Source organism: Silene latifolia, chromosome 5 (assembly GCF_048544455.1).
Source record: "Silene latifolia isolate original U9 population chromosome 5, ASM4854445v1, whole genome shotgun sequence".
NCBI classification, from domain to species: Eukaryota; Viridiplantae; Streptophyta; class Magnoliopsida; order Caryophyllales; family Caryophyllaceae; genus Silene; species Silene latifolia.
In genome coordinates, this window is record NC_133530.1 from 43,493,198 (window position 1) to 43,506,737 (window position 13,540).

Genomic DNA, 13,540 nt, shown 5'->3' on the forward strand with positions numbered 1-13,540 from the left:
AGGTGGTGCGCTTAGATAGTGTTTCAGTTTCGTGAATGTCTTTCATGCTCCTCAGCCCAATCGAACTTTTGGCGTTTCCCAAGTATGCTGTAAAATAACCTATATCTACCCCCTTTCGCTTTTGGCTTCTAGGTGATGCTTCTTGTCCAAGCTCTTTGCTAGATTTCGGCCGCCTAGGTCATTGGGCCGAACGGGTTCTTTGCGACAACTAATCCAGGTTGTCGTTCTGGTGTCTGTTGACTGCTTCCTGCCTCCTCAATTTTTGACTCTGCTCCTTCCTGCTTCCTGGATTTCTGATTCAGGCTCCTCCTGCTTCCTGAATTTCCGATTCTGGCTCCTCCTACTTCCTGAATTTGAGAGGAGGCAGCTGGTCGAGACTTCCTTATTCTGCTAGATCTCAGCGTGCTGGGGACCTGATTCTGGATGCTGATGAGGTCAGCTCCCCTAAAATTTTACTGAGGCTGCTGATGTCTCCGAGCTAGAGCTAGTTCCTGCAAGAAGAGATCAAGTAGAGCTGGATGGTGGAGCAGGTGTTACAGCTGCTGAGGAAAGGATCCTTTTAGATAGATCTCTCCCCATTAAGTTGTTCGTACTTTTGTTTGTCAGTTTCGGGGCTTGGCCCTTTCTGTTTTGCTTTGTTTCGTTTTTATGATGTTTCTCGAGTTCTAGCCTGGCTAGGATAATCGTCGTACAAACTGATTATTGCTGGTTGGCGACCCTGTGAGGGTGACAGTTGCCTGGAGTTGCTGGGGTCAGCATTTTGATTATTTTTGTCTTGGTTGGGTCCAGCCTGCTGACTATATTTTTTCTGGTTCTTATCATATCATCATGGAACCAAAACGAAACAATCCATGTTAATTTTATGAAATTTAATCAATTGTTGAAGAAGATTACCCATATATTTTGAACCTGTAAGCACTGTTAGTTCTGGGTCTATCTTACCCATGTCGACTAAGTTTACTGTGACCACTAGGATTTTTCTCTTGGTGTAGTTTCTATGTACGACGTTATGATGAGAGCATCATGGTGGTGCCCCTGAGTGTCATGAGCATCTGCCTCGTCGAATGTGACAGGTGGCAGATTCCCATGGCTGACTCCGTAGGAGGACTCAAAGAGAACTCTTTTTGTTTTTGTGTCATGCCTTTTTTGCTGCTTAGTATGTTAGGCCGCACAGTTCTGATCCACCTGTTATCACGTATATTATTATAGGACAAATAGGAAGTGTAGAGGGTAAAACCTGATTTGTGGAGCCTATTTTACTGGACCTTGCCCCCACGTGATAGCAGGGGGTCCATGTTACCCTGTTCGTATTGATATTTTACCTCTCTCTGGCATCGACCGGGCTTCCGATCTGCAAGAGGGTTAGGGATAGGCGGAATAGTACCACAAATGTTACTTCCGTGACGACACTCCTGTAGAGATATGTCCTCTAGGGTTACGATTCTTTGGAGTTGTGTGGCAATGGCTTGATTGTCATTCTAATTCTTGTTGGTGAAATTCTGCAATGAGGAGAATTTTAGCTTCAACGAGAATCAAAACATAAGGTGTTACCCGACGTAGCTCGTAGTCCGATCAACATGAAGGGTGGTTGTATGTTGGGCCCCAGGTTGTAGTCTGGTGACTACCTCCTCATCAGGGATCTGTCTATCTGGGCCAGAGATTCTTGAGGTCCTGATCTGCCTGTCAGCCAGATATGTTTGAGTCTGTGACCCTGTACTGAACATTCCTTCTAGTCCTCCCGATGTATGTACACTAACTTCTGGTACACTGTTGTTGATTTCTGGTGGATTGATCATTCTGCTCGACGAGATCTTTGGAACTCTAGGAACCAGATCTGTTGTAGGACTCCGGAGAAACTCTGGGAGCAGTTCTACTTCAAGCATTTACAAGAATTATGGGGAGCAGGTCAGCTGCAGGTATCTGGATGAATTATGGGGAGCAGGTCTGCTACCAGACTCAAAGCGTCACGAAGGAATTCCGGGGACGGAGAGCTGCTGCCAGGACTCGGGTGTCTGAAGGAATTCAGGAACCGAAGCTGGCTGCTGCCGGACTCGGCGTCTGAAGGAATTATGGGGGCGGAGTCTGCTTTGCCCGGACTCGGGCGTCGAAGGAATTCCGGGGACCGAAGCTCTTTGTCGGACGTAGGCCTCGAAGGAATTTCGGGGACTAGATCTCTATTTGTCGGACCATGGATTAACTCTGGGGACCAGGTTTGCTGCAGGTCTCTGGTGGGACTTCAGGGAGCAGATCTGCTGCGGGACTTCTGGAGGATCACAGGAAGCAGATCTGCTGCTGGCTTCCAGATAACTTCCTGGGAGCAGATCTACTACTGACTTTTGGAGGATCCCAGGAAGCTGATCTGCTACTGGCTTCCGGATAACTTCCAGGGAGCTGATCTACTGCTGACTTCTGGAGGATCCCAGGAAGCATATCTGCTACGAGACTTCCGGAGGATCACAGGAAGCTGATCTACTGCTGGCTTCCGGACAACTTCCGGGGAGCAGATCTACTGCTGACTCCATAGATAGTGATGAGATCTTGCCCGTTAGCAGACATGGCACCGGTGATTGACTTGATGATATCTTGGCTATAGAAATCGATCACCATGCCCCACGGTGCGCGCCAAAACTGTTTTGGTAAAAAACTGTCAAAACACGATATTCTATCTCGTTAGGGGTTAAAGTGACCTATTCTTTTTAGCCTCGTATCGGGGGGTTAAATTATATGTGACTTATGACGAAACAATAATGTAAATAGTGTAAAGGGCAAAATAAAGGAATAATGACACAAGAGATTTTGGTGACGCGGAAAACCCGATGTGGGAAACAACCGCGGGGGGAGTCGGTATTCCGCCAATATTCCACTATTTGATAATTAGAATACAAGTATAATATTCAACGAGCTCAGTTCTGGTGACGAAAAATTAGCCCGATGCATGTACGACACAGATGGTATAGCAATCAGGCGTTAAGGGCTATTTTTGGGTTTGGTGAGTGTTGTTTGTGAGATGTGGTATGGTACGTACGCAGGTTTGGTGGGAATAACAAGGTCATAATAATGATTGGTAAATCATTACCTTATGATGGTGGTAATTTCTTTGTGTGGGTGTATTCGTATTTGATTTATGGTATTGGGATGATGATGACGGATGATGAACATAAGGTATGAGATGATGATGGTATGATGGCTTTGGCTATTCCTTATTTGTACGTAATATTGATGAGTAAAGTGGCCGTGTACGCCGTCTTGTATGTTGATGAATATTCCCCTCTTTTCTCCTCTTGTCTCCTTGTATTTATAGTGAATAGACCCTAGTGGGTTTATTAGGGTTCCCCACTTAATTGCCTTGTTACTCAAGGTAGAGTTTGGTATCAATTTGGACTTTTCTTATTCAGAATTTGGTAACAATTTGGACTTCCTTATCTCACTCGTGATCTTGTTGATATCTCAGTCCAGGCCGAGTTCTTCTTCCTTCGGTCCGTGGGCTAGACTCCCCATGTTCTTATTGTATCTACACGAGTTGTTATTTTGCAGGAACCGCTAACCAAATTTGTAACTTTTGACCTTGTTCTTAATCTCGCTCGACCGAGTAGGAGTGCTTACTTCATCGAGTAGACCTTATTCGATTTAGTTAGGAAGCTATAACATCAAAAAATTTGAATTTGCCAGCGGAAACTCGATCGAGTAGCTCCAACTCGATCGAGTAGAGGCCACTCGATCGAGTAAGTGAACAGTTTTCGGGTTTATGCGGGATTCATATCCCTTCTTCTCTATTCTTTTCTTCTTATTTCTTCATTCATCTAAACCCTAAATCCTCTATATCTCTCTAAGTTGCTCTCATCCTTGTGTTTTGGTGCTTGAATCTTGGTGTTTTCTTTGCTTAATTCATTCTCCTTACTTGCTAATCATTAAGAATTTTCATCCTATTTCTATGTTTTTAATTGATTAGAAGCATGTAGGTTGTTGGTGTTTGCTAAAAATTCGATTTATATATGTAAAATCTTGCTTACAATGTGAAAAATAATCTGTATACATCCCTTTAAAAATAAGGACTATAATGAATTTATGAGATGATACGAGTCATAAAACTAAATGCATAAACAAGATCGTAAAGGATTAAGAAATAACCTTTGGTCCTTGCTAATTCGGCTTAAGAACAATATCGCAATGATATTCGCCTATTAGTTGCACCCAAAATGCTCCGAGAAATTCCCCTCAAATTGCTAGAATGAGATCCCCAATTTCTGTAAATATTAGGGTTTATTTTTGTGTGGTTTTCTGATGAGAGAAATGATGAGCAAAAATTAGGTTAAGAGAAAATGATCTCCCTTTCATCTCTTATGCAAACCAAAAATGGGAGTGAATTAGGGAGATATAATCTCCCCTAATTCGGCCCACATAACCGAAATAAGGAGTATAATCTCCTTATTTTTGGTTATTCCAAAAATGTATAAAATGTGTTAAATTGTCATCTAGTGAGGATCGAACCCATGACCTCTTGGTCTGTGTACCCTCACTATTACCACTATGATACATTCATCTTGTTGATATTAAATATAACTGATTATATTTAATTACGAATTAACAGATTAATTCGTCCAAGCTAACATTACATACATTTAATTAAATATAACTTATTATATTCAATTTACGAATTGACAGTTAATTCGTCTCAACTAATATTATTTAATCTTCATTAAATAATTATCTCATCAACACATTGACTAACTGTTTAGTCATATTAGGCATCAATGTGATCATATTTCTATAACCACATCTCTCGAACACATCCTATAGGTGTGACCTTTAGGGACCAGTTGATCACCGCCATCTGTATGATAATAACGTCAAACTTTCTAGCAAGCCAACCGTTATTAGGTAATCGTTAATCAACTGATTAAAATACGAAGTATACCCTTGTGAACCTGTAAGAGATTTACAAATGTTATCACACTAATTTGTGGAGGACACAAGCTCCAACATACAATTGTTGTCACAAGTGATCAATATCAAGAGTGGTTTTCCCGACTAGAGAGTAACTTAACTGATAAACGAATCAACATTCGAGCATGGCCATGCATTTCAGTTACAACTCCTCGAGTGGCCCTGAGAAATAACTATACCTGATAAGGTTTCCTCAACTCGAATCCTGCAGATGTAAGCACAGTATGAAATGACCCAGAAAAAATCTACTTAGCCTCCAGTTACGGCAGACCGTGAGAAAGAACCAAAGTCACCCAAAAGCTGCCTTAATCTCAAGAGACAGTCGATAGTCAAAAGAATCGACTCTAGGAACACAATGGATGTCCTATCCACGACCTGGCACCGAATGTTTTTAAACATTTAGGACTCCATTACGTTGTCACAAAAAGTTGTCCTACGAGGTATCGTTATAATCTCGCATTCGTGATCGATCGTCAACCGTTTGACTTATGGCTCGTTGAACCCACCATCAATTGATTGCACAATATAATAGCCGGAGTTATCAGCTCACATTGGCGATTACGGACCAAAACAAATATAATGTAATTCAGTTCACTTTGTGGCGTTCAATGTTGTCAGTACAATCCACATGAAAAACAAAATATTATATATAAAACGATGAAGTTATAAATAGTATATGAAAAAGATAATGTATCAAATCCATAATCAAGTACTACAACTCAGGAACACGTTTAATTCCCATGGAATTAACGTGTCGTACATGCTTATCATAATTCAACGATTCAGTACTAGAATCTGCTACAACACTCTGTTTGGAACTCTTCCGGTGACCGCAAAGCACCATTAAGAGTGAAGACGAACCCGGACCGAGATTTTGAATCATCTCGATCCGTTTGGAAGCTAGCATCTCTGCAGAACCGATTGCGCATAGCTTAGTATCGCCTCCATAAGTCAATACCAAATCCTTAGTCCTCCGTAGGTACTTGAGGATGTTTTTTGTGACTATCCGAGTGTGTTTCACCGGAGTCTTTTGGTATCGACTCGTCATACTCAATGCATATGCCACGTCTGCACGTGTGCATATCATGGCATACATGATCGATCCTATTGCAGATGCATAAGGAACACGACTCATACGCTCAATCCCTTCAGGCGTCGTGGGTGACTGAGACTTGCTCAACTGCATCCCAGTCGTCATTGGAAGGTTCCCCTTCTTGGAGTTGGTCATGCTGAACTTCTCAAGAATCTTATCCAAATAAGACTCCTGACTAAGTGATAACGTCCGTCGTGATCTATCTCGGTAGATGCGGATTCCCAAAATGCGCTGTGCCTCACCCAGATCTTTTATCTGGAAGTGGTTCTTCAACCATTATTTAACCGAAGATAGGAGAGGAATGTCATTCCCAATCAAGAGTATGTCATCGACATACAATATCAAGAATACAATCTTGCTCCTACTCGACTTGATATATAAGCATGGTTCTTCGACCAATCGAGTGAAACCATACTCTTTTATCACCTGGTCGAAACGATGATTCCAACTCCGGGAAGCTTTCTTAAGTCCATAAATGGAACGCTTAAGCTTGCATACTTTCTTAGGATGCTCAGGATCTATGAAACCTTCGGGTTGCACCATATACAACTCTTCCTCCAAATAACCGTTTAAGAAGGCGGTTTTCACATCTATTTGCCAAATCTCATAATCATGAAATGCGGCAATCGCTAAGATTATCCAAATGGAACGTAGCATGACTACAGGTGCAAAAATCTCATCATAATGCAATCCGTGCACTTGAGTGAAACCTTTTGCCACAAGTCGTGCCTTATAGGTATCTGGTTGCGCGTCTACAGAACGCTTTATTTTGTAAAGCCATTTGCACTGTAGAGGTTTTACCTTATTAGGTAAATCAACTAGATCCCATACGTCATTCTCATACATGGAGTCCATCTCGGATTGCATGGCTTCGAGCCATAGCATTGAGTCGGAACAGGTCATAGCACCTTTATAGGTAACGGGTTCATTACTCTCTAGGAGTAAAACGTCATTCTCCTCGACCATACCAATGTATCTGTCCGGAGGATGAGAGACTCTACCCGACCTCCTAGGTTCCTCAGGAATATTAACCGTATCATCAGTTGGAGGAACAACTTCCTCCATCTGTTCCTCGGTTGTTGGTTGGAATCTCCAAACGACTCGAAGGTTCTATTACTCGTCTTGTTCTCGAGAAATTCTTTCTCTAAGAACGTCGCACTAGCCGCAACAAAAACTCGATGTTCGGTAGGCGAATAGAAGTAATGACCAAATGTCCCTTTTGGATAACCTATAAAGTATGTCTTGACCGATCGCGGGCCGAGCTTATCCTCGTGTCTCCACTTGACATAAGCCTCGCAGCCCTAAACCCGAATAAAGGACAAGTTAGGTACCGTTCCCTTCCACATTTCATATGGAGTCTTGTCGATAGCTTTAGACGGACTTCGGTTAAGTATAAGAGCAGCTGACAAAAGAGCAAAACCCCATAATGAATCAGACACTACCGTGTGACTCATCATGGATCGAACCATATCAAGTAAGGTTCGATTTCTCCGTTCGGACACACCATTCAATTGAGGTGTTCCAGGTGGAGTTAACTGCAAAATGATTCCACAGTCTTTCAGGTGTTGATCAAACTCATTTGAAAGATATTCGCCACCCCGATCTGAACGGAGTGCTTTAATCTTTCTATCCGTTGATTCTGCACCATTCGGTATTCCTTAAATTTCTCAAAGGACTCACTTTTATGCTTCATTAAGTAGACATATCCGTATCTACTTAAATCGTCCGTGAAAGTGATAAAATATCTATAGCCATCTCTAGCGGTAATTGACATAGGTCCACAAACATCAGTATGTATGAGTCCTAATAGGTCACTAGCGCGCATTCCTACACCTTTGAAGGAAATTCGAGTCATCTTGACAATGAGACATGATTCACACGTGCCATATGTAGAAAATTCGAATGCGGGAATAGTCCCATTATCGACGAGTTTCTTTACACGTTTCTCATTTATGTGTCCCATTCTAAAATGCCATAGATAGGTTTGATCTTTGTCACCAACCTTTAATTTCTTATTATTCACGTGTAATACTTCCGTGGTTTGATCTAAGATGTAAATTCCATTCATGGAAATTGCTTTGCCATAAATCATTTCATAAAAAGAAAATACAGCTATTATCCTTTATTGAAAATGCAAAACCGTCTATATCAAGTACGGAAATAGAAATACAGTCCTTAGATAAACTGGGTACATAGTAATGTGATTATAAAAATAACTCAAAACCACTAGGGAGTTGGATTACGTATGTTCCCTTCGAGACTGCAGCAACTCGTGCTCCATTCCCAACTCGCAGGTCCACATCACCCTTTGCGAGAGGTGTGATGTTCTTTAGGCCCAACAAATGATTACACAGATGAGAACCACAACCAGTATCTAGTACCCAAGTTCCGAAACTTGCATGGTTAATCTCAATCATATGAATATAAGATGACATACCAACTGGAGCGACGCGGCCTGCTTTGATGTCCTCACGGTAGACGGGACAGTTCCTCCTCCAATGTCCAATCTTGTGACAATGGTGGCACTCAATGTCACCGCCCTTGCTCTTTGCCTTGCCCTGTGAGCCACTAGTCTCACCAGGCGCACTCTTACCGTTTCCTGGCTTCTTAAACTTTGGCTTACCTACAGCTAGGTCGCCATGAGCCTTGCCCTTACCTTTGAACTTGTTTGAAATCATGAGAACATCCTGCTTCATGCTCCCACTCAATTTCATATCCTTCTCGGTCTGTACGAGAAGGGAGTGTAGCTCATGAGGACTCTTTTTCAAGTCATTCATGTAGTAGTTCGCCCTGAAAAGGGCAAAACCATCATGAAGAGAATGAAGCATTCGGTCAATGACAATGCTCTCACTGATTTTACAATTCAGTGCCTCCAGCTTCTCGACATTCTCAATCATGTGAAGAATGTGTGGGCTAACCGGTTGGCCCTTCTGAGGTTTCGCATCAAAGAAGCGATAGGTATGCTCATATGTAACGATTCTCGGTGCTTTTGAGAACTCGTTAGTGAGCATGGTGAAAATCTTGTTTGCACCTTGGGCAATGAAGCGTCTCTGCAAATTGGTTACCATTGCAAAGATGAGTACGTTCTTTATCGCACCCGCTTCCATAACGAAATCACTATAAGCGAGTGACTCGTTGACTCCTGCATTGGGGCCTGGGTTGACCGGTATTGGCTCAGTTAAGTACTTGAGCTTACCGTCAGCAATGGCAGCATTCCGTAGTGCCGCCTCCCAGTCCGCAAAGTTGGACCCGTCGTTTTTCAGACGTGTGAACTGATTCATCTGGTCCATAAAAATTTTAAGCCAGGACGCGCGATCAAGTTTGGCACTAGGCATTGGGATTGCGTTATTTCCAGCCATTTAGTTGTAACAGTATTATCAAAATATACGTGTTCTACACTGCGAGAAGAAGAATAAAAATAATAAGCATGTGCATCGTTTATATTTTTAAGTCTAATGAACTACTGTCATAACGCGAAGACTCAAAACATTTATACAATTGATCTCCCTCAAGAATTATATAAATGATCCCAAGACTCAATTCTCTGTAAATTGATAAGCTAACCTTTTAGCTAATTCTACCGTTAGAATTCTTGGTCGATAAATTTCTGTAAATTCTATCTTTAGTCCATCATAATCACGAGAAACTCTTCGGACTATGATGTTGAGGTAAACTAAGTCAACACAACTACTTACCCAACGTAGAAGGGGTCATATTATGCCTACCAACGAAGAAGGGATTCATAGTTGTTTGCCCTTTAAAGACTAATCTCAATTTCCGTTTTAGAGGAAGATCCCATCAACTTTATTTTAATTCATTTTAAGTGAACTAATATCTAGCATGCGAGAATGAATAAACTAAGGTGATGGCTTAAAGACTGTGACATCTGTATGTCCATGAAAACTAACATACAACCTATATGAGTCAATTTTCACGCATTTTAGTAGTAGGTGGTTTGGTTTTAGGCGGAATATGATGCATAAACTATCATGTGAATGAAAAGCAATAAGAATGAAAACGTAAAAACAGTAAAAGTCCTAGTGTGGCCTATCCTATCAAAATGAATAATAAATACAAGTTTGGAATCCATCCTTGGACCCGAGAAGCTTGTCTTGATGTTCAATCTTGATCCATGTAGCGGGAGTGAGCTCCAATCTCCATCTTTAGTCTTCTTTTGAAAAATACAATAAATAAAATTTACATAATAAACCTATTTATTACATTCTAATTTCAAAACCCAAAACTAAAGAAAAATAAAGGAGATTCGAGATCTCATAATTACATAAAAAAATCATGTTTCCTTCATTACGAAAACATAATTTGACTAAGGCCACACTAAGTATTACAAATTACAACCGATTGCAAAAATAAATACGTAAATAAATTCATTCAATCGATTCATTCAACAAAATTAAAGTAAAATGCATCAACTAAAAATAAATTAAACATACATGATACAATTCCTTAATTATGTTAATTAATTTATCCAAACCACCTATTTAAATGATCAAATTAAGTGAGAATTCCTCAATTAATCACATTAATTTCAATCTTAATTCATATTAAACTTGTAATATGAATTTAATCCAATCATTATTTTAAACCGCTTTAAAATAATTAGGTATCTTTATATGTGAACCTTTTCACTACAAATAATCATACATTAAAATGTATAATTATAATTATTGGCCAAAAACAACAAAAAAATTTTCCTTTAAAAATTTTTCTCGGCCAAAAACCGAAAAACCCAAAAAAAACTTTTCTCGGTTTTACAGCTAAAACCGAAAAAAAAAAAAAAAAAAAAAAACAATTTTTTTTTTTTATATCTGCTGTACGTGAACAGTACAGAAACGAAAAAAAATCCACGGTTTAAAAAAACAGGAACCCTAATGCCCTTTTTTTTCTTTTTGCGGCAAACATGCCCTAAACAAAAACATTAAGATGAACAAAAATCGTTTATAGATGCTATTAGAACGAGATTAGCATATGGATTAATGAAACATGATTAACTGTATATGCCAAAACTATATAGCAAAAACAAATTTTTATATCATCAACAAGACGATTCCATTTACAGTTTAATTTAATCCGAATTAAATCAAAGCTTCTACCAATTCTTCATATAATCATTCTAACTGATTAAAACAACAATATGAAAAATCAAAATGGAAATATCGCATCAAAAGAAGAACAAAAACACGGCTGCCAAAATTTTCATCTCGGCAAAAAATTCAGACGGCAAAAAAAAAATTTTCACGGCTGGAAAATTTTTTCGATCCTTCAAATTTTATTGTTTAAATTCAATTTTATGAAAATCATCAAAATAAAAATCGTGGCCTTGGCTCTGATACCACTTGTGGGAAATAATCTGTATACATCCCTTTAAAAATAAGGACTATAACGAATTTATGAGATGATACGAGTCATAAAACTAAATGCATAAACAAGATCGTAAAGGATTAAGAAATAACCTTTGGTCCTTGCTAATTCGGCCTAAGAACAATATCGCAATGATATTCGCCTATTAGTTGCACCCAAGATGCTCCGAGAAATGCCCCTCAAATTGCTAGAATGAGATCCCCAATTTATGTAAATATTAGGGTTTATTTTTGTGTGGTTTTCTGATGAGAGAAATGATGAGCAAAAATTAGGTTAAGAGAAAATGATCTCCCTTTCACCTCTTATGCAAACCGAAAATGGGAGTGAATTAGGGAGATATAATCTCCCCTAATTCGGCCCACATAACCGAAATAAGGAGTATAATCTCCTTATTTTTGGTTATTCCAAAAATGTATAAAATGTGTTAAATTGTCATCTAGTGAGAATCGAACCCATGACCTCTTGGTCTGTGTACCCTCACTATTACCACTATGACACATTCATCTTGTTGATATTAAATATAACTGAGTATATTTAATTACGAATTAACAGATTAATTCGTCCAAGCTAACATTACATACATTTAATTAAATATAACTTATTATATTCAATTTACGAATTGACAGTTAATTCGTCTCAACTAATATTATTTAATCTTCATTAAATAATTGTCTCATCAACACATTGACTAACTGTTTAGTCATATTAGGCATCAATGTGATCATATTTCTATAACCACATCTCTCGAACACATCCTATAGGTGTGACCTTTAGGGACCAGTTGATCACCGTCATCTGTATGATAATAACGTCAAACTTTCTAGCAAGCCAACCGTTATTAGGTAAACGTTAATCAACTGATTAAATATACGAAGTATACCCTTGTGAACCTGTAAGAGATTTACAAATGTTATCACACTAATTTGTGGAGGACACAAGCTCCAACATACAATTGTTGTCACATGATTCATTTGCTTTGATTTGTTGAGTATTGAGGCTAGACATACAAAAAATCGAATCAATTTGGGGGTTTGTATGAACCGAATTTTCTAGGGTTTGGGATGCTAAATTGATTTTTGATTGTCTTTTGCATATGAAAGGGGGGAAATTAAGTGATGTATGTTATGGGTATCATGTTTAGAGATAATTTTGATTAATTTTGCTCAAAATTTTGCCTTAAAACTTCGTCTTAAAAGTGCCCCAAACTGAAATTCATCCCACATTCTTGTGAAATTTGTCTATTTGTGAAGTTATTTTGAAGGTTTGAATTTTAAAATTTGTAGTTGGGTTATTAATTGATGTCATACTTCCCATAATTTGACAGCTGTAGAGACTGTCTGATGATAATTTGAAAGTTTATATTTATAATTTCTGGATTAGTTGGTGAAAGTGTGTACATAGTAGATCTTTTCCATTTCTATACATGAAAGTTTATATGTTTCCAAGTAGTTGTTGTTTGTGTATCTAAGTTATGTGCTGAAAACAGATGTCGAGACCAACTGTTGGTACCAGAGAGAGTAAGAGGGGGAGGCCTGTTGTGCCTGAGGAAGGTGAGGGGAGTGGGGGACCTACGGTCCCAGCAGTGCCTGAGTACCCTTCTATTGTCTTTGTGGACTTTACGCAAAGAGAGGCTTTTGTTGCTTTACAGAGACGTCGCATGAGACCCACCCGTTGCATTGATACTACTCTCTTGACCGACCTAGGAATTGAGACTGACGTGAGACACATTTTTGAGACCTTGGGCATGACCGGGTTGTACCGTCTCCGGAAACATTCCTATGCTTTTCTGACTCTAGAGTTCATGAGTTCTTTCAAGTATGATGCGGTGGAACAGACCGTCGAGTTCCGCCTCATGAACACCAGTTTCTTTCTGACCATGGACATGTTTGCCACCCACCTCGGCCTTGCTAGACCTGCGAAGGGAGCTCTTAGGAACATCCCGACTGAGTGTGGGGCTAGTAGCCTTATGCTTTGCTTTACCGGCAAACCCGCCTCCACCTCTAGCAACATGTTGATAAATGATGCTCAACATGTCACCTTGAAGATCTTCCTTCGTGCCTTGACCTGTTTGCTCTATGAGAGGAAAGATGTGAGTAAGCTTAACTCACACGAGGTGATGTTGCT